Source organism: Chenopodium album, chromosome 6, assembly GCF_948465745.1.
Source record: "Chenopodium album chromosome 6, dcCheAlbu1.1, whole genome shotgun sequence".
NCBI classification, from domain to species: domain Eukaryota; kingdom Viridiplantae; phylum Streptophyta; class Magnoliopsida; order Caryophyllales; family Amaranthaceae; genus Chenopodium; species Chenopodium album.
In genome coordinates, this window is record NC_137839.1 from 44,628,441 (window position 1) to 44,649,555 (window position 21,115).

Sequence of the window (21,115 nt, forward strand, 5' to 3'; positions counted from 1 at the left end):
GGGGAAAGTGGCAGTAGTTACAAGAACAAACTAAACAAAAAAAAAAAAAGTAAATGGAAAAATACATCACCAAACACAACAAATCAATTCCAAATTGACAAAACCCAATCACAATTATATAAGGGTTTTGATAAGTTACCTGTAATTAGTACTAAGCAAGTCCACGAATTTCCAATTCCCAATTGAGAAAAATCAATCTACCACAATTCCCAATTCGCAATTGTTGTTGTTCGTACAGTACACCAAGTCCACGAATTTCCTCCTTTTCTCACAACAATTCAATTCACAACATTCAACTGCGCATCGAAGAAACCAGAAAATTAAAAAAAAAAAATTACAGAGAAAGAGCAGTCATTAATGGCGCTGGCAGAGGAGTAGTTGGAGAAGATTAAAGAAAGTCTTGATTAGGGAGGGAAATTAAGTCAGTAAAGAAATTAAGGCTTGATTTCCCGATTACCAGTCACAAGGTTTGTTAAAAGAATATGGGTTTAAAAGTTGGGATTATTATAAGTTAACTTAAAAGTGGGACTATTTTAAGAAGATGGGTGAAAGTTAGGATTATTAATTTCAATTATTCCTATTTTATTTTCTTTTCTTTTGTTTCTCTTTTCTTTTTTCTTTTATTTAGCTTAGTATAAATACCCATTTTTTGGGTAATTAAAGGGGAATTTTTTTGGGGAGGATGCTATTTTCTTAATTAGTTTAGGAGAGCTTCTCTCTCTTAGGGTTAGATTGGATAATTTTTAGAGAGATAAAGTAGATTATTGCTCAATTTTCTTCCAAGTATTCAACTTTGTTCAAGTTTAATTTTCAATCAAGCAAGATTTCAAGTTTTCATCTTTCATTAATCCTTTCTTTAGTAATCTCTTCTCCTTTCTTTTAGTATTATTTATTTGTTTTATTGTTACTTATTCTTGTTAAACTTATTAGTTCATCTAGTTGTTATTGATTTTAATCATGTTTTGTTTTGAGTTTCTTGAGTTTATTTTTAGTTTTGATATTATGTTTAATCTCCCTTATCTAGGCTAAACTTCTAGCTAGGGGAAGGGGGTGGAAGATATGATTTGATATTGGATGAATGATGATGGTTGGATTGAACTTATGCCATATATTGATGAAAGACATTATTTTTATTAGCTTGAGATTATTGTTGCACTCTATTTGATGTTTTCTAGTTTAAATGCATGAAAGTGATTTGAACTAGATTAGGATCATCTCTATTTTAATGATTGCATGAGAATGAGTTATTAAAGTAGAGTTTTTATGAATTGTGTTTCTTTATTCTCTTGATTTGATTGTAACTAATAGGATGCATGAGAATGATCCTTATTAGTGTAGACCTCTTTTATTGATTTGCATAGACTATTGCATGAGAATGAATTGTTTAGGTAGAATCTTGTGTTCTTCGGCATGTGTTTCATGATAATCACCATTATTCCCCTCTTTCTAATCATATTCGACACCTCCGTATCCCTAGCGTCATTTTCTATTGATTTTAATCATCATTTTCGTGATTATTTGTAGTTTTAGTGTCCTTACTCAACAAAACCAACAAAAACAATCCCCTTTTCACTCTTGCATTAGTGATTATTGATGTTGAATTAGCGTGCTTCCCTAGTGGTTCGACCCTTTACTTGCCACTAACTAGTTTGGTGTAGGTTTAGGTATTATAAGTGATTAATTTGGTTAGGGTAGTAGCTTAACGACCTATCTAACCCGTGATCACTACTGCTGATCATAAAAATTCCATTCTAACCCCTAGGAAGCTCCATCGCTTTCATCCCTACATTCAAACCACTTGCATTCACTTCCTTATCATTTGTCCTGTTCCCAAGCATATAATCCTTCTACTACTTAGGATCAGGTTGTTACATAGGTCTCCATTCTTTTCTTGACTGTGTTTTTTGTTTCTTTCTAGCCTGCACCTTATGATTAGGGAATTGAGGATCAACATGTCCCATACCCCCACACATTTTGCACACAATTGGCCTCCATTCATAATCCACATTTTGTCTCACATTATGTCTTTTCTCATCTAGAAACTCAATGAAATCTGGCAAAACACCATTAAATTTCACTTCCACCATTATTCTAGCAAAGTCCAACCTCTCTTTAGTGGCAGTTGCTTTATCAGTTTTAATAGGCTTACCCACAAGGGAAGCCAGCTTCATAAGAGAAGATTGACCCCATAATTTCAAATCCAAGCCAGCCAACCTAATCCAAACTAGCACCTTATCAATACTCTCCTCAGCAAGATTCAAATCAGCAGACATTTCTTCATGATTACAGGTTTCCTGTAAAAAAGAATAGGTCCAGCTCCCATTGCCTTATATCTCCCACTAATAGATTTAAATCGCACCAGGAACACCCTATTAGACATTAAAGAGACGTTATCCACACCATATTTAACCCACACCCTTCTCACAAACCCATTAATGATCAACAATGGAAGTTTAGCTCAAACAATATAGCAAACAATTGCAGAGCTCCAGAACTCAAATTCAGGTTGCACATCATCAAGGGTTATCTGAATCTTACCCTTATCCCCCTAAAAATTAGACCCTCTCCCTCCAAATAGGTTCAATCCCTCATCCCTATTATTCCTAAATAAGCTATCATTCCAATTTAATCGAATAGGACAAAATTCATGCAATACGGGGATTGTAAATCTGGGTTCACATCTAGGGTCACAGAATTCGGAATTGGAGTATTCATAGTACGATTAGTGTTCTCAATCATCAATAAGGGGTTGGGTTATCATAATCAAGCACACTATCACAACATGCATCATTCCTAAGCTCATCATCAATGGCGGAAGCAGAGGAATATATTACTTGAAGCCACTGATTAAACTCAACCTGGTGCAGCTGAAGATCCTGTAAAGTTATCTCTTCCACCTAAATGGTGCTCTATATTACTTCATCAAGCCATCTTTGAACAGAAACATCATCCGATACCACACTCTGTTCCTTCCTCTTTGTGAAATTGCGCGTTTTGAGTAAAAAAATCTACTTTGCCTTTTGCTTTTTCTTTGATTTTGATCCCAAATTCATACTTCCCTTTCCCTTTTTTCTCATCGCCATGAAAAGAGGTCATAATCGATGATCAAAATCGAGGGTTGCTTGAGCTCTAAGCTTTCTCTCTCTACTATCATTTAACTTTTATCTACTTCCATGTGATTCACTTTCATTTGATTCAACAAGCTTTGTTGAATGCATTTGACTTTCATCAAATTTAAAAAGCTCTGTCTGAATGTGTTTGATTTTTATTTGATTCAAAAGGCTTTGTTTGAATGCGTTTAACTTTCGTTTGATTCATAAAGATTTGTTTGAATGTGTTTGACTTTCATTGGATTCAATAAGCTTTTGTTGAATGCATTTCACTTTTATTTAATTTACAAAGCTCCGTTTTAATGTGTTCGACGTTCATTTGAATCAAAAAATTTTGTTGGAATTTATTTGACTTTCAATTGAATTAAAAATCTTTGTTTGATTGTGTTTGACTTTCATTTTATTAAATTAGCTTTGTTGAATACATTTGACTTTCCTTTAATTTAAAAATCTCAGTTTAAACTTGTTTGACTTTCATTTGATTGTAATAGCTTCGTTTGACTATGTTTGACTTTTATTTGATTCAAAAAGCTTTGTTTAAATGTGTTTGACTTTCATTTTATTCAAAAATCTTTGTTTGAAGGTGTATGACTTTCATTGGATCTGATAAGCTTTGTTTGAAGGTGTATGACTTTCATTCGATTAGATAAGCTTTGTGGAATGCATTTAACTTTCATTTAACTTTTGATAAGCTTTGTTGAATGCATTTCACTTTCATTTAACTTTCATTTAGCTTTGTTGAATGCATTTAACGTTCATTTAATTTTAAAAGCTTTGTTGTTGTGTTGATTTCTATGATGATGATGCATGTTGTTTGCTCCCGTGAATCTAAAGCCCTAATATCTAAAACCCTTGAATCCAAATCCCTTCAATCCTAATATTTTAGTTTAGCTGATTAGTTGCTAGTTTAGTGTATAGTTACTTTAGATTTATTTGCTTATTCTTACTTTATTTTTGGTAGTTTCACTTGATTTTTTTTTTTTTGTAGTTTCTTTTTGTTTAAGTTATGCTTTCTTTTACTTTATTTTGAAGTTATTAACCGTTTTCTTTGTTTTTTTAGCTCTATTTTCTATTTTTTTTTTCTCACTTGGGTTTGATGATGATGCTATTGATTCTTGGAGCTTAATGAATGTGGTTGATCTATCGCTTTATTTCTATTAGCATTGCTTAGAAGCCCGGTGAGATCATTCTTTTTTTCTTTCTTTATTTATTTCCTTTACTTGGATGCATAGATTAGGATTAGTTTTAGGCGAAGTGAATGGTTCGAGGATGTATTCTTGTAACACCTTAGAGTGGTTGGGGCATTGACGTTGTTGTCGAATGACCAAGTGTTTGACGATTGGGAATTATGTCTTATACTTGCGTTATTGTTCCTTTCTTTATTTTCCTTTATATTTGTTTTCCTATTTTCTTTATTTTTCTTTACTTTTCCTTTCTTTTCTTTTCTTTTTTTTTTCTTCTTGTTTTGAATAAAGGTTTTGAGGCTTTATTTTTCTTTTTGTTGTTTTTCTTGTTAATTAGACTATATACCAACGAATTTTTACTTTTGAATGAACATCTTCCTAATTGGTAGTGGTATGCATGGTTTGAGAATATGCTTGGTTGATTCTAGGATGGTGTATGCTAAGGTAGCATGTCTAAGAACTAGGGGGATCATGAAACCCGTTCTACTTGTTTGTGGCATGCTTGGTAGTTGTTTCCTATGGTTGATTTACACCTATAGTGAGTTTTTTGCTACATCCATGTAAGGTTTACAATTTTTCAAGCCTTCTACAATTAAATGCATGAGCGACATGGATCCTTGACTATTGTGGACCTAATCCTGAATCTTGACTCATAATTCTCAAACACGAGACCGAACCATCTAGGGAGGACAAAGACATCTTTTCGGGGTGGTAATTATTCTTTTCTGGTATAATCTTCTTTATTTTTTGTTCTTGGGTTTACATTTTCCTACTTGCTAAACATTTGAGCCTTTTTCCTTCTTTTCAAGCCACATCTTTAGAACTTTGAGCCTTTTGTTTCTTTTTATTCCATTTTTGGTTTTTGTGAAGCAATTGATCATGTTATTGGAGATTGTGGTATATGAGTTTGTATATTGGTTCTTATTTGTAAGCAAGCTTTTGTTTTGTATATCTTGTGAATATTGGCAAGTGAATAAATAAAAAAGCCATCCAAAGTTAAAAAGGCAAGGACATTCAAATGCAAAGTTGTAAAATTCGTCCATAATTAAAAGAGGCGAGGACAATAAATAATGTGAAAACATGAAAAGATGAGAAAAAGCAAAGCTCATTCAAACGCTTTGGCAAAAATTGAAAAAAATAGAAAAAAACGAGAAATTTCAAAAATAATTGTATGTGATTCTTTTCTCCTTTTCAAGCATTGAGGAAAATGCTTCCTTTAAGCTTGGGGGAGAAGCGTTTATATATGCTTTTTTTATATATGATTGTGGATATTGCTTTGAATAAGCTTGGAGGTGTTAGTTTGTTTTTGTTTGGTGATTACTTAATTATGAGGAGAAGGTTTGATCACCCTTTTGCTTGACTAATTAGGAATACCAGTAATTTCTAAATTTTAAGCCTACCCTCACCCTTTTTCCCTTACATTACAACCTTTAGGAAAGCCATTTTTGACCTAGACATTGAGTCACATATCGGGGGAGGGGATTATGAGTTAAAGCCTAAGGAGAGGGGATTACTTACTTTTCTTTTGATTTCTTTTACTTTTGTGATTTGCCTCATGATGTTTGTTAAGAGTTATGGGTTAACCTCTTAGGAAACCCTTATGAGAGCATCACACGTCCTCTAAAGCGACTTAGAGGTTCAAATGGCTTGTCTTTAGTTGCTAAAATTTACCGTGATTCCCAGAAAGTGAGGCTTAGTGTAAAATCTCTTCTTATGTCTTTCTTTTTCATTTTTGAATAAGTCTTTCATCCTTTTTCTTGCTTCCTTGGTTTTGCTCGAGGACAAGCAAAAGTTTAGCTTGGGGAAATTTGATGAGTGTCATTCATGGCACTCATTTGTTCTTTTTGGGATGATTTTAGATTGCCTTTATATCTCTTTTCTTTCTTTTTTACTTAGTTTTGCTCTTTATTTCTTTTGTTTGCTCTCTACTTAGTTGATTTTCAATTTTCATGCATTTCTTGGTTTTTCTTGTCTTTTTCCCTATTATTTGTTTATTTTCATTCGTTTTTCAAGTTAAGATCGTTGTCCAAGGATTCCCGAGATTTTTTCCCGAGTTTTACATTAATTAGGATGCCTATTGTTCTCCATTTAAAGCTTAAGTTTTGAGATGTGCAAGTTCCTATTGACCTTAAGCCGTGCATTCAAGCCGTGGGGGCACCTAATCTCGTGTTAAACCCACCGTCGAGTTGTTATAGGGTCTGCCATGCTCCGTGTTCATCAAGCACACGAAGTGGAGTGCACGAGGAGCATCAAGATGAAGAAGGAAGGAGGCTTCCCTGTTCCCAAGCGTAGGCGTGCACGACTAAGGCGTGGGTGCGCGTGGCCCAGGCGTGGCCGCGCATCCTGCTCCCTCTGCTCCGTACCCATTTTTGCGTGGTGGCGCATCCTGTTGAAGAAGGTCGCGCCTATACGGGTCTATTTTGGACGATCCAACTAACTTCTCTTTGTTAGTTTTACTATATATAGACTTTTCTTCTATTTTTAGAGACAGAATTGTTATTAGAGATTTCATTTCTAGAGAATTGTTATTAGAGAATTCAATTTTTTAGAAAAGGAATTAGAGAATTAGAATTAGAGTTTGTAGAGAGAGAAGTTTAGAGAGAAAAACACTCGTTCTTAGATTTTAGAGAGAGAAATTTCATGGTTGATGATTGATGATTCTAAGCACAATTTCCTTTGATTTCACCAAAGTTTGTAAGGATTTCTTTTACTTTAATGTAATCTTTAGTTTTTTATTGCAATTGTTTATTGATTGTTCAAATTTGTTGATTAGTTGATTGAATTTGGTTTGATTGAAATAATGATGATGAATTTGTTGATTAGCTTAGTTTTGATTTTGATTTCTTCCATGGATTGTGAGTAGTTTACTTGCTAGGGATGTGCAGAAGCATGTTTGAGTGATGGATCATAGCTAATTGGGAGTTTTTATTGATTTACCATTGTGATAAAATTGGTTGATTGATTTTGTGCATGTGTGTGATTAGTTTAAGAGTAGCTAACTTTAATTGCCATGCTAGATTGCACTGTGTACCTACATTGATACGGACCATTGATTTGTAGCTCACATTTATCGATTGAGCTTGGTTTGTGACGTTCCTAGTAGAGTCATTCGTAGTTGGCGCTAGTTAGACCCCTAGGAGATAGCTTTTTGAGCTCTTTTGATTGCATTATCTATCATCCCTCGTAATACTCGAATTGATCAATCTCCAACCCGATTATTTTGTGTTCATTGCAAGAATATGTGGATCCTAAATCCCTAGTGTTTGGTATATTGATTTAATTTATGTTTCCTTATTTGTTTAGTTTAACTTAGACAACCTACATTCTGTTTACGCTTAAAGATAGCTTGACTTATGCAATAGCTAACTTCCCCCCATTCCTGGGTTCGACCCTTAACTTTCCTCTATACTTGTATTTAGGTTTGTTAAGTGTATACAAATTTAGTTTGACCGAGGGAGGATTAGTTAACGATCTAGTCTCACCCCTCGTAAAAAATGGCGCCGTTGCCGGGGAGTGACGTAGTTGTTTGCTATTGTTGTCGAGTCTATTTCATTTTATTTAAAAAATGCAAAACGATTTTTCTCTTTTAGGCTACACTTGAAGCCGTGCTATTGAGAGAACAAGAGGAAGAGTAAATTGTATGCATAGGACAAGAGGAAGGACTTTAGTACCTTTTTATCTGGCGATTAAGAGAACAATCGCAAGGATAAGATTTTCTACACGATCCTTGAGTTCTAGGTCTTCAAGTGAAGAAGAATTTCAAGAAGAAGAACAAAGATGCATGGGTAAAGTACCAAGAGTTTATTTGAAGGAGTTGGGAACTCCCGGTGCTTCTAGATTCGAGAGTGGCATTGCTCCACCAACAACACCGGCTAATGACTTTGAGATACGGCCGGCAGTTTTAACAATGATTGAACGAAGGAAATTTAGTGGTGTCAAGCACGAAAGCTCACTAAATCATCTCAAAGAGTTCGAGAAGTATTTCAATACAATCAAGTTCAATGGGCTTTCTCAAGAATTCATAAGACTCAAGCTATTCCCTCTTTCTCTAATCGAAAGAGCTTTAGAGTGGTTAGACAAGGAAGTAAAGCCTAATTCCTTGAGAACTTTGGATGAGGTCACTAAAGAGTTTCTTTCTTGTTTTTACCTTCAAAAGAAGAATGCCAAGGCAAGAAATCTAATCGAAAGTTTCAAGCAAAAGACTAGTGAGAGTTTGTATGAGGCTTGGGAATGATACAAGGAGTATCAACGAGAATGTCCTCACTATGGAATCCCGACCTACCAAATCATACAAATCTTCTATGGAGGATTGAGTCCTCAAGGGAATTAATGTCTTGATGCCGGAGCCGAAGGTCCAATTATGAGCAAGACCAAGGATGAAGTTATCGATACAATTGAGGATGTAGTTCGTCACTACATGGATTGGCAAGAGGAAGAGAGAGAGTCTACAAGCAAGAGTGGCTCAACGGTCTATTCGATTGATCATCTCAATGCAATTAATAACTTGTCTTTCTAAATTTCAAACTTGGGGAAGGAGATGACATTGATCAAGGCCAAGCTAGAGAGTGCCTCTTCAATTGCACCAAGTCTTCCCTCCCACATTAAGGGGAGAGGTACATCTTATAACTCTACTCCTCCTTCTACTTCAAGTAATATGCCAAGTGGTTGTGTCTTTTGAGGATTCTCTAGTTTTACTTGTATTTTCTGTACTTTGAATTTTCTCTAGTTACTTTCATACTGTAGACACCCATTTGTGTCTCCCCAAAACTAAACCCAGTGATGAGTACCTTTCGCGTCGAATCATAGTCGAAAAAAGTGAAAGTGTGGAAAGTCTAGTGTTGCGGATAGTTTATTTCTTTTCTTTTTCTCTGTTTTTGAAAACCTATTTTAAGAAAACAGACAATCTAGTTTAGTTTGGTCTATAGCAAGGGTCCAATAATGGTATAGTTGGATGTGGCTTGAAAAGAGCTTTCCAACGATATATTATAAGCCCAATTCCGATGAATAATGAGGAAGTTATGGCCAAATTACTAAATTGGGCTCGATATGATCTTTATATGCGGCCCAATGATCTAGAGGAGGGCCTAATATGGATTTATTATTCCTTATGCAATTAGAATTGATTCAAGTCTTCTAGATTCTTCTAGAAGGTTCTTTTCATTCCACATTCAATTAGCATTGATAAATTGACTTTGGTTGACTTTTTGAAGTTTTAATCAGAATAAAAGAGTGTTTTTAAGGAAAATACGATTTTTCCCTTCTATACGGCTAAAATTTATCATAATTAAGAAAACGCGTAAATTTAATGATTAGCGCCTTGCGCTAATGTCCAACGTCTGCCGCTAACTTGTTTTATTCTCATCAAAACTCTGATTTATTTTTCTATTCGTCCGGCTGATTTTCTCTATAAATAGCCTCCTAAAATCTCTGTTTCCCATCATCAAATATCATCAATTCTTATTCTCTCTAGCTTTCAAGAATTCTTCTCTCTCTCTAGCTTTTTCTACAAAATTCCGCATTCACAAGACCAAGAAGCACCTAAACAAGTTTGAAGTTGCCTTCGCCCTAGACGTGAAAGGTTGTAATTTCTGAGGGTTTGGTCCCAAATCTCTATTTCAATTATTTAATTTAATGGTTTGTTTATTATTTTCCTTGAAGTTACTAACGCATGTATTTTGTTATTAGAAAGAGATAAGAAGCATCTAAGTAAGTACTTTAATTGATTTATTGATATTATGATATAGAAATCATGCTTAGGTTGTTATTATGATTCCTAATGTCATGTTAGGGTGTTTTGATCTTCCTAGTATCATGTTTAGGGTAACAATTATAATTTCTTATATCAAATATGCTTATTGTGATTCCTATGATGCTTCCTATTCTTTCTAATATATTCATGTTAGTATCATGTTAGGGCTAAAGCTCTAATTTTTATTGTTTAGTGACATGCTAGGGTTTGTAATTAATCTTGTTAGTATCATTCCTAGGATCTTGCTATTATTATGCTTTAACATGATTAATTTAATTATTATGATAATTATAATTATTTGGATTATTATGATTGTTATGATGAATATTATTATGTTGCTTGATATTATATTATTGTTATTGATTGATCACGCCTTTTATGCATTTTTACAGGGAATTGGTACTTGTAATCATGCTTTATAAGATCATTAATAATCTTGTTTAGGGTTAATATGATTAGAATTCAAGTGATCGCCAATAATAGTTTTATTTGTGAATTAATATTCAACCAACATAGATTAAACAGGTTTAGGGTTAATCCTATTAATTGCATGTTAGTCAGAAAGCGCACATGAATATGATCAGAATAAAGTAGAGGCCTATTATTAGGGCAGGTTCAATCTCTTTTAGGTTGGATTTGTAACTTCATCCCCGAACTACCAGTCATGGTTCCAAACCTATTGGAGTTGACGATCTCCTAGATCGTTAAGGGGTGTAACCTTCACCTCGTGAACGGTTTACAAGTTCCTAAAACTTGTTGGCGACTCTTTTGCTCTATCTTCTTTCCCTTTGGACGCCACCGTACTTTAGTGTATGATCACAATGGGGTTAAAGTTTCGGGTAATTCTTGAAATATTCCCTACAGTTTTTGGTGACTCCACTAGGGAGGATTTCTATTTTAATTCCTGAAATTCATTTCGGCAATGATTTAGAATGAGTGGATGAGACTCGAAAAGTTCTAAGTATTTCATGTGCATAATTTTGATTAACATTATTGTCATATGCATAAAAAAGATCTCATTGGAAAGACCATCCGTAATGAGTTAAAACATAGGATTTTTACACGTAGGAAATTTGAGGAATATCTTTCACAACAAGGATCGAAATAATGCTGCGCGAAACTGGAAAATTTTATCGAGCACAGAAAGCTGCTGAGGCATGTAGGAACTAGCGTCAGAAAATAGAGTCTAGTGCCACTTATTTGACTCTGGCGCCAGGCGACAGTCTCTGTCGCAAGGCGCCAAAGCCAAATTGTGGCGCCGGCCTCTGTTCGCTGGCGCCAAGTTCTTCCAATACCGAGCAAGAAATATGCGTTCTAATTTTGACCAGTTTTTAGCACTGTTTGCTCGATCCTACTTCTTGATTGAGTTTTTCTCACTTTTCTGAAACCCATACGTGTTCTAGATATGGACATAACCCTCTGGGAATTCATGCTCCATCTACCTGATTGAACGCTCTGTGCAACAAAGGGTACATCCGAGAATGTTGAATTCACCAAACCATGAAAGCGAATTTTTGTTTAAACTACCGGTGTCCCATCCACTCGCGCCAACCCTTCACGATTAGGCTTCCGCGCAATGCATGCAGACAATTAACCATGGACCCTCTTTGACTAACCTATATCCCAAACTTTAAAGAACTACAACCATGGTTAGGTTACGAACTCATTGCATCATATCGTGCCTACTTGACTAATTGTGCATTATTTCTTGTGCATACTCTATGTTCTTTTCCTATTCGTTTGTTTGACTTGTGTTAAAACTAAATAAACTGATTAATGACTAAAAGAACTTTTCCTAATTAATTAATTAATTAATTTAAGTAATGAAAGTCTAGTAATTTAATTAGAGTTGACTTAGTACGACTTTAGGCACACCTGTAGAGTAGTAATACCGAAAGCAGTTCCATATCGACGTTCCAGCAATGACGTCGAGATTTAAGCTGCAACGCCACTCTGTGGAGCGTAGCGCCGGGCGACAATATTGTCATCTGGCGCTACACCGCAAAGAGAGGCGCCAGTCCTGTTATTTTGGTGACAGTACGGTTTATTGCTCGAGCCATCACCTTGTGTCTAATTGAACAATTTGCTAATGAATTCGGTTAATTTTTACTGATGATAATACCGTGTCAAGTCATTAATCGAGTCTAGGCACTAAGTCCCATGGTCTTACACAAAAGTCAAAGCATGTCACTTGCACTCACCAAGTAAAGCACACACTAATATGTATGCACACTTTGACTATGTCTAAGAGAGTCTTGTATGCGTGTATTTTCCTTTATTTTTTAGGGGGGTAAGTCGGATATTAATCCTCCAATTTAAACCACTTGAGTGAACCCTATACTTGATTCCTAAAAATATAAAAACCTTATTTTCGTCAAAAATATGCACCCTATTTTTGCTTTTTTCTTTTTTAAAACCTGTAAAGTCAAAGTCAATTTGAGTCAAGTCATTAAAACAAAAATAGTTTTATTTACAGCGCGTGGTCAAGAAAGGAAGGGCGTTTGATCAAAGAAAACCTTTTTATTCAAATTCAACTTTTCGATAAATCAATCGCTCGAAAAAGGAAGGCTAAAAAGATAATGGCAACTCAAGAGGAAGTTAATGAGCTCAGAAACCAATTGATTACTGTGACTGAGGCGTTAAAGGTTTTAACCCTCAATATCGATGATCCTGTGAAGCAACAACACATGGACGTCATTCAAGAAAGTTTGAGCAAGTTGTCTAGTGACTACAAGTTTCAAGGAATTAGCTCACAAGGGGTCTCAGTGGACAAGGATCTTCTTCCGCAGAATTTCAATGCTAACAACATCTCGAAACTCAAAGCGACTGACAACCCTTACTTTTACCTAAGAGCTTTCGAAACAATAATAAGCATCAAGGGTATTGACAAGAAGGTGTTTCCCTCCTTGTTTTCTCTATCTCTTGAAACCGTTTACCAATAATGGTTTTTCTCTCTTGAGAAAGAAAGAACCTCTACTTGGGAGTCCATAGTAAACGCTTTCATTGATATGTAAAAGTGCAACATTCAAGTTGAAACTGACTGTAGGGAACTTGAAATTCTCAAGCAGAAGGAGAATGAAGGTTTCACTTCTTTCTTCAACAAATGGAGAGAAACCTTTTCTAAGATGATTGAAGTACCAAGCGAGAAAGAATCTGTGAGGTTGTTCATCAAGAACCTTCAAGAGAAGTACTCCAAGCATCTCAAATACAAGAATAATCTCCATACCTTCAAGGCCGTCTATAACATTGAAATTAATATTGAAGACGACCTGGATAAGTTGAAACCTGCTAACAGTAACTCCAACAGTGGCTGGAAAGGCAAGAAGAATGACAATCCTTCTTCTTCCAAAACCACCAACTCAAACATTGTTAGCACCTTTAATTTAAGTGAAGTCCTTGCTATGAATAACCAAGGGCAAAAGAAACCATTTAGGAGGAACTTTACTCATATAGGTATGAGTTATGACACCGCATTTGACCGACTAAATGCAAAAGGTCTTATAACTCCTATTGGACCATTTGGGAACCCACCAGTTAAGCAGAGGAAAGCTAACTAGAACACTAATGCACATTGCAAATATCACCAATGTTGGGGTCATCTTACCAAAAATTTTTGGAAGCTTAAGGAAGCTATCCAAGATTTAATCGATAACAACAAACTGCCATTGCCTCCTGCCAGTAAAAAGCCAAGCATTGACAATACACCTCTCGCTCATTACTTGGCCATCTCTGATGAAGAAAACGAGATTGATCCCTCATCTTTCATCAAACCTATTGAAGAAATTCATGCTATCGAAGAAGAGGAGGAAATCTTTTTTGATGCCATGGATAACTTTCTTGAACCAGCAAGCAAAGAGGATGTACGGTTGCTTACATTGTCCATGTGGAAGGGATAAAGCTTGATACGTGAAGCTCTCAAAGTCGCAAAGAAAAAATTAGAGGAGCTTCAGAAAAAGTGTAAAAAGGTTCCACCCACGAAGAAGAAACCCTTTTCCTTACAAGTAATTGACAGACCCAAGAAGAGTAATAAACTCTATACTCCAATTGGGACTTCCTACGCTAAAATGTTCAACATGCTCTCCGAGAAGGGTAAGGTCAAACCTCTCGAACCGAGACAATTTGAATCGCTAAAGAGGACAGATAGGTTCTACTGTCAATACCATCAATCAGGGGGTCACACTATTGAAAACTGTTTTAAATTTAAAGATTTAATTCAAAAAATGATTGATGATAAAAACTTAGTCCAAATCCCACAAGAGGAAGATATTAGCATCAATGGGGCTTGGGACAGTGACGATGAAGACGTCTATCTTAAGGATATGGAAGAACCTCCACTTTCAGTCATATACCTAATAAGCGATTTTTGGGTTGAAGAAGATTCATCTATAGACGTCCTCAAAAGATATGGTAGAATGCAATCTCCCATTTCAACATAACCTATGCAAACTACGCAGCAAGTTCCCATACCTATCATAGAAGACAATGATATTGTCAAGCAGTTCAAGAAAACCAAGGTTGATATGAACGTATGGAAGCTTCTAGCAACATCTCGAGAACATAAGTTGGCAATGATGAATACCTTGGATAAGAAAGGGATAGATTCTTACACCACTTCTGAGAGGTTGGCTAACTTCCTTACGAGTGATCTCCCTAGTCCTATAAACTTGATCACCTTTTATGACAAGGATTCACCTCTAGAAGGTGACAAACATTATAATGAAAGGAATGGTGTCCTTCGAACAAGTGTACTATTCCGTTAGTGGGTTCAGAATTATTAGAAAGCTAATATATTCAGTAAGGTCAAGTGATCGGAATGCCTGGGTGGAGGCCGCTTTCGATCAGTAATATAAATGCATAATTAATATTACAGCTTAATCTTGACTGAACCCTTCGGGTCACACCAAAGCAACTAACGAACCGAAGCGACTACTTAATTATGAATTAATTAATAAGTCAACTGAGTAATTAATATATAGACGTCGGGAATTCGAGCTTAGAGCGTTGAAACCGAACGTCGGAAGTCGAGTCAAAAAATGGTAAAAGACGAGACATAAAAATAATAAAAAATCAACAATGACCCAAATACCCCTAGCATCAGAATGCCCCAAGCAAACTGAGTGCTAGGGGTATATGACCTAACATGGTTGCTAGCATGCGCACCAAGCCGAGCCTAGGCTGGCTGGTGCGTGCTAGCGGATCAATGCTAGCATAGCAAGGCTAGGTGCGCCAACCGCAGAAATGTTGGGCCAAGTCACAAGGCCAGCAGCAGCCCGCATCGTTGGTGCGTGGCTCACTGGCTGAGAGCACGAGCAACCCGCATAAGTTGCTAGGCTTTCTGGCTGGCGGTACTAGCGGCCCGCACGCTTGTGGTGGGCCTGCCGGGCAACCGCGGCAAGGCAGCCCACCTTGGGTGCCTTGGTGCCCAAGTGTGGGTGTCACGTGGCGCGAATTGAGAGGAGGTTAAAGGGGTGTGTTGGCTGGTTTTTTTAGAGGGAGTGGGGAGCAAGTTTTGTCCCCCCTCCTCCAAATGGTCCTCACCTAACCTCTAACATGAGCTTGCCACTTGTTGATTTATTATTAGTTTGATTATTAATTTTATTTTAGCTTTAAAATAAAATGGAAAAATCGAATTCTCCCACATTGATGGGAAATCTTTTCTCTCTCTTATTTTCCCTATAAATACCCAAGTTGGGGTATTGGGAAAATCACTTGAGTGAGAGTTAAGAAAGGCATAACCATTGTTAAAACCTTTGAACTCATTAATCACTCGGGTTTTGGTCGGGCCTTGCTAACTCCAAGGCATTGGACCATTTTCGGTGATCGGGTTGTGGGTGGATTATCGTAGGAGGCCGTTGTATTTTTGAGGCTTGCTTTCGAAGTAAGAGTCCATTCCATTTGGGCGAAGCACGCTCCAAAGGTAATTATCTTGTCTTAATCTTGAAATTCAGTTATTTATGCTTATGGTTTAATTTATTGCGAGTGTGGTCTTGGGTCGGGGTTGTTTCTGCGGTAAGTTGGACTTACCAAACCCCAACAGCGGTATCGCAACCTCACTCGTTTATTTTTAAAATCATAATATTTTTTTCAAGGTGTTATATGGCTTAATTTTTCTGGTCTTGAAGTGCTAATTAGATTAGTAGCTCGTTTTATTTATTTTAACCTCGCATTTAAGCTATCATCAGCCCCGAACCCAGATTTCGACCCAAAATAGTGAATTTTGGGTGGAAAATGTGTTCTTGAAATGGTTTCAACCTCCCAGGGGACGGTTTTTAGCCAAATAACGACCAGAAATGCACTTTTTAAGGGATTTTTCGTTTTTACGAAAATTTTTAAGTCTTTATAACCTTGAAAATTAATTGCATATTTATGGTGGTTATGTAATTGGTTCAGTACATATTTTATATGCAATTTTAAACCTCTTTAGGCATGATTACTTGGTAGTAATTTGTGCTTGAAAGCTTAGTTTTATTTTTTCACATAATTGCACACTAATTGCATTAAGTGTGAAATTATTGTTCTTTGAGGCTTCCAAGTATTAAAGATTCAATCTTTAATTATGTAAAGTGATTGAAACTTTATGTTACTAAATTTCATGAATTTTTGTTAAACTTTGTTGATTTAATCATTTTTTAGTTGATTGGAATCATAAAGTTTGAAACTTTGTGATAGAAAATTGTTTATCTTCAAGACTGGAAGATATAATTTTTCAAGGATTCACAAGTATTAAAGTTGGAATCTTTAATTGAACTTAAATTCATTTTTTCCAACTCCCTCTAATTTTGTCAAAAAAACTCAAGATTAATTTAGATTAATTAAAGTAATAGTGAGTAATTGCCCTCTTATTCTTGTTGCACCAAGTTAAACCAATTTAATTAAAGAATGCTTCTTGGAAATTATTTTGGTTACATGCACTTTGAAAATTTTATTATAAGTTAGACTTGTTTAAATTTTTATTTTGCTTAATGAATTAGTTCTAAAATTAATTTAGAATTAATAATTATGTCACGCAAAATTGGGATCAAAATCCCGAGGCTATGGCACGCAAAACGAGGTAAGAACATCACTTGGCTAGCCGGGCTGCATAGCAGCCCGCATGTGGCTGCCAAGGATGCTGCCCGCGCTTGCGCGCAAGCCATGTGCATGGCGGCTGCTTGCTGCCATCAGCATGGCGTGCCATCAAACACCAAGCAGCAGCATAGGCCGCAGCAGCATGGTGTTGTGCGCGCTGCCTTGCTTGGCTGGCCACGGCTGGTGCAAGCACGAGCATATTGATGCGTGGCTTGGGACTTGGTGCATGCGTCGTGTAATAGGGAATATGCGTAGACGTTGCTTGTGAAGCAATGTGGTGCAATGAGTTTGTACAACATGGCCATCAAGGGCCACGTTATTGATGTGTGAAAGTTCGCTGATGTGGGCGATGTAACGCTTAGCGACATCGGGCCCACTCCCACGTTCATTGAGCATCAAAAGGTTGTGCGGAATGTGAGCACTCCATGGCTTAGTTCTAGGCACTTAGACATTTTGGACTACATAATTTTTTGCTTAAATTGTCGTTTTAATTATTTTATTAAATCTAATTTGTTTTAATTATTTTAATAAATTTTGGAGGTTAGGCCTCGGTTTTGAGCGGCATTGGCAAAATTTATTTTGACAAATTTTGGGTTTTACTGGCTTAATTAATTGGATTAATTAAGTTGGATGCGGAATTTAGTGGGAGCTTCAAATTTTAATTGCGCTTATTTACATAACCGGTTAAAACAACTTTGAGTAGTTTTAATTAGGCGTGTTCATTGGATTAACCTCCTAGATTAGTTACTGGTTCACGCGTGTTTATGCATTGTTACTTGTTTATCGTTGTAAAATGCAAGGGCCCTTCACAGATAGTGAATGGATGAATGGAATGTATATTCTCTCACAGGTTTTATGAAATGGCAACTAGTGGGGCCCGATTAGGATAGAAAATATGGACCGTGATCCGTGATGTATTTTTTGTAAATCTAAATACGGTTTGCGAACCGTTAGGTATTTTTGTACCTTAATATTTAGATTAGTCCAAATCGTAGATACTAGTAGTTGCATTTAATTATCGTCAAGTCTTGAAGATGGAGGTTCTTGGAAGACGTAGCCATGATGTTGCAAATGAAGACCTTTTGAAGATTTGAAGATCTCAAGGGGTCATGCTAGTATCCAAGTGCATCTATATTTATGTTTTTCGATAAATATATATGTTTATATATATGTATTATATGTTAGATTCATGTTTAGGATTTCGAATGTTGTGATGATTAATTAAGTTCACTTAAACCAACCAACATAGAAACCCTAGGTCCCTAAATATTGAGTAAAACATACCATTCCAAAACAACACATACCAACCGAACGAGGGTAGTGGTGGGCTACGCCAAAGCAAGGCATCACAACCTCTTCTAGGAGCGTAAGGCATACCGGGTATGCAAGTTGGTTTTGGTTATACTCAACGACATGAGTGATGGAGTCCTAACATGTCGTGGCAAAGTGAATAAATTGTTGAGAGAGCATTAGATGCGACGATTTATTCAACCAAGAGTGGCTTTGAGCCATTATCAAAGCGTTGCTTACCTTAAGAGATTGAGTTTTAAGACAATCCAAAGCATGCTTAACCACTCTTTGTTTCTTTGGATCTTGGAATCGACTTATTCTCACCCAAAATGGGGACAACTTTAAATGTGTGAATAAGACGTTTTAAATAAGTTTGATTAAAATGCATGAATGCAATCTTATTTAAATATTATGAATGGTTTTTCATTTCAAAATTCTTTCAAATTTAGAATCATGTCTTCAACTACCGACAACAATCTTATGTTCCCAGAACTTCCAGAGAAGTTATCATTTAGCTTGAATTTGGTAAACTTCAAGGAAAGGGAAGACGAACTCCATTTGACCCTCCGCAATTGCTACCTAGGGCATATCTTGGATACTCCCATCCCAAGTTACTACTCAAAAAGGGATTATGAGCGATATGGCTCATGAGGAGTGGAGTTATGATTGCAAGAGAGTCTCTTGACAAATGGCAAACTCCATTTCGGAACAGTGGAAGAAGAAATTCTCCAACTACCTTACGGATGTACTTCTCAAGGCTCTAGAAGATGTAGTCAATTTGAGGGTCACAAAGAGCGATAAGGGCAACTATGATGGACTCATGGAAGAAGTGACTAGGTCATTGTCTAACATGAGGATCAAGCCACCGCAAGATGGATGTCTTAGCAAAGAAAGGCAAGAAGTGTGGGCTAGGGTCTACAGTGCAAGACTTAGACCCCGGATGCCACTTCAAGCCAATGTGCAAAAGATGACAAGGTTATTTAACCATTTGGAACTGATTGGTAAACTGGTGGAGGATGAGCAAGCGACTCATATGTTTTTAAGCTCACACCACTTGGGATACGTTGCAATTAAGATGTGACTTACCAACAATCGGAACAAATTATCCTACAAGGAAGTTGTCCAAGAGCTCTAGAAAACCTATTCTTGCAAGGCGGCTAAGTTTGCTCTAAGGCTCAAGAAAAAGGAGTTCAAAAACAAGGCAAAGATGCGCTGCTTCTATTGTAGTAAGCAAGGCCACTACAAAAGAGAATGTAGCGAGTATCTGGAAGATGAGGCGAGAGGAAAGAAAGCCTCAATCTCAGGTATCATCTACACACTTGAAAATAAGCAATTTATAAGGTACTAGATACCGGAAAATTGACTCATTTTATGCTCTTATTTCAGGAACGAAATGAGCGGTGTTTTTCAAGTGGACATGAGTACATAAGAGGAATATGAAGAAAATCTATCCAAAGAAAGTTTGTAATCTCATGTATTTTGTCTAAATTCTAAAACTTGTTAAGTTTTATCTACCATACTTTGATCTTGCGACGTTGGACATCAATTTAACCTTGATCACAAGACCTTTTGTTTAAATGTCCTGTTTATATGGAAATTATACCTTTTGTGCGTTTAGACAAAATTGTTTATGATACTAACAAAAGAGCTAAGACCATGGAGTCAAACCAAACTTACTTGTGGCATTATCGTCTTGGTCACATTAACATCAAACGCATCAAGAGACTTCTATAGGAAGGTGTTCTTGACTCTTTCGATTTAGAATCGTTTGAGAACTGCGAGGGATGTTTATTAGGCAAGATGATTAAGCAGCCATTCTCCAAGCTGGGAGAAAGGGCAGGAGACTTATTAGGTCTAATACACACTGATGTATGTGGACCAATGAGCTCCACCACAAGAAATAGACACCGATATTTTATCACCTTCACTGATGACTATAGTAGATATGGTTATGTCTACCTAATGTCGCATAAATCTAAATTGTTTGAAAAGTTCAAAGAATTTCATAGTGAAGTTGAAAATCAACTTGGCAAGAAAATCAAAGCCCTTCGATCAGATCAAGGTGGTGAATACTTGAGCCAAGAATTCGATGACCATCTGAAAGAAAAGGGTATACTTTTAGAATTAACACCTCCAGGAACTCCACAATGGAACAGAGTATCCGAAAGAAGAAATCGGACCTTGTTATACATGGTACGATCAACAATGGGTCTTAGTGATCTTCCTATCTCTTTCTAGGGACACACACTTCTAACTGCGGCACTAACACTGAACCGTGCACCATAAAAAGCTGTAGAAAAGACTCCATATGAATTATGGACAAAGAAACCTCCTAGGTTGTCTTTTCTAAAGATATTGGGATGCGAAGCATATGTCAAGAAATTGATCTCTGACAAACTTCATCCCAAATCTCAAGGTTTACTTTGTGGGCTACCCAAAAGAAACCAAAGGGTATTACTTCTACAACAAATCGGAGAACAAAGTTTTTCTTGCCCGCAATGGTGTCTTTTGGAGAAGGAACACCTTTCCAAAATGACAAGTGGGAGGAAAATCAAACTCGACGAAGTTCGTGAGGATGATCAACAAAATCAGAATGACAGTCAAAGTGCTCAAACAGCATCTGTTGACGTAGGTCAAAATGATCGAAATGTGCAAAGTCAAACCGATAATCCAAATGCTCAATCCATTACCCTACGTAGTTCTCAGAGGCCGAG

General features: G+C 36.5%; 1 non-coding gene across 1 annotated transcript; it reads right to left on the reverse strand.

The window, feature by feature from the left end:
- Nucleotides 1–8,460: 8,460 nt before the first annotated feature.
- LOC145637421 (small nucleolar RNA R71) lies at nucleotides 8,461–8,566 on the reverse strand. The gene has a single exon (XR_014114207.1). It is a non-coding gene; the product is annotated as a small nucleolar RNA R71 (small nucleolar RNA).
- Between the last annotated feature and the right edge of the window lie 12,549 nt (nucleotides 8,567–21,115).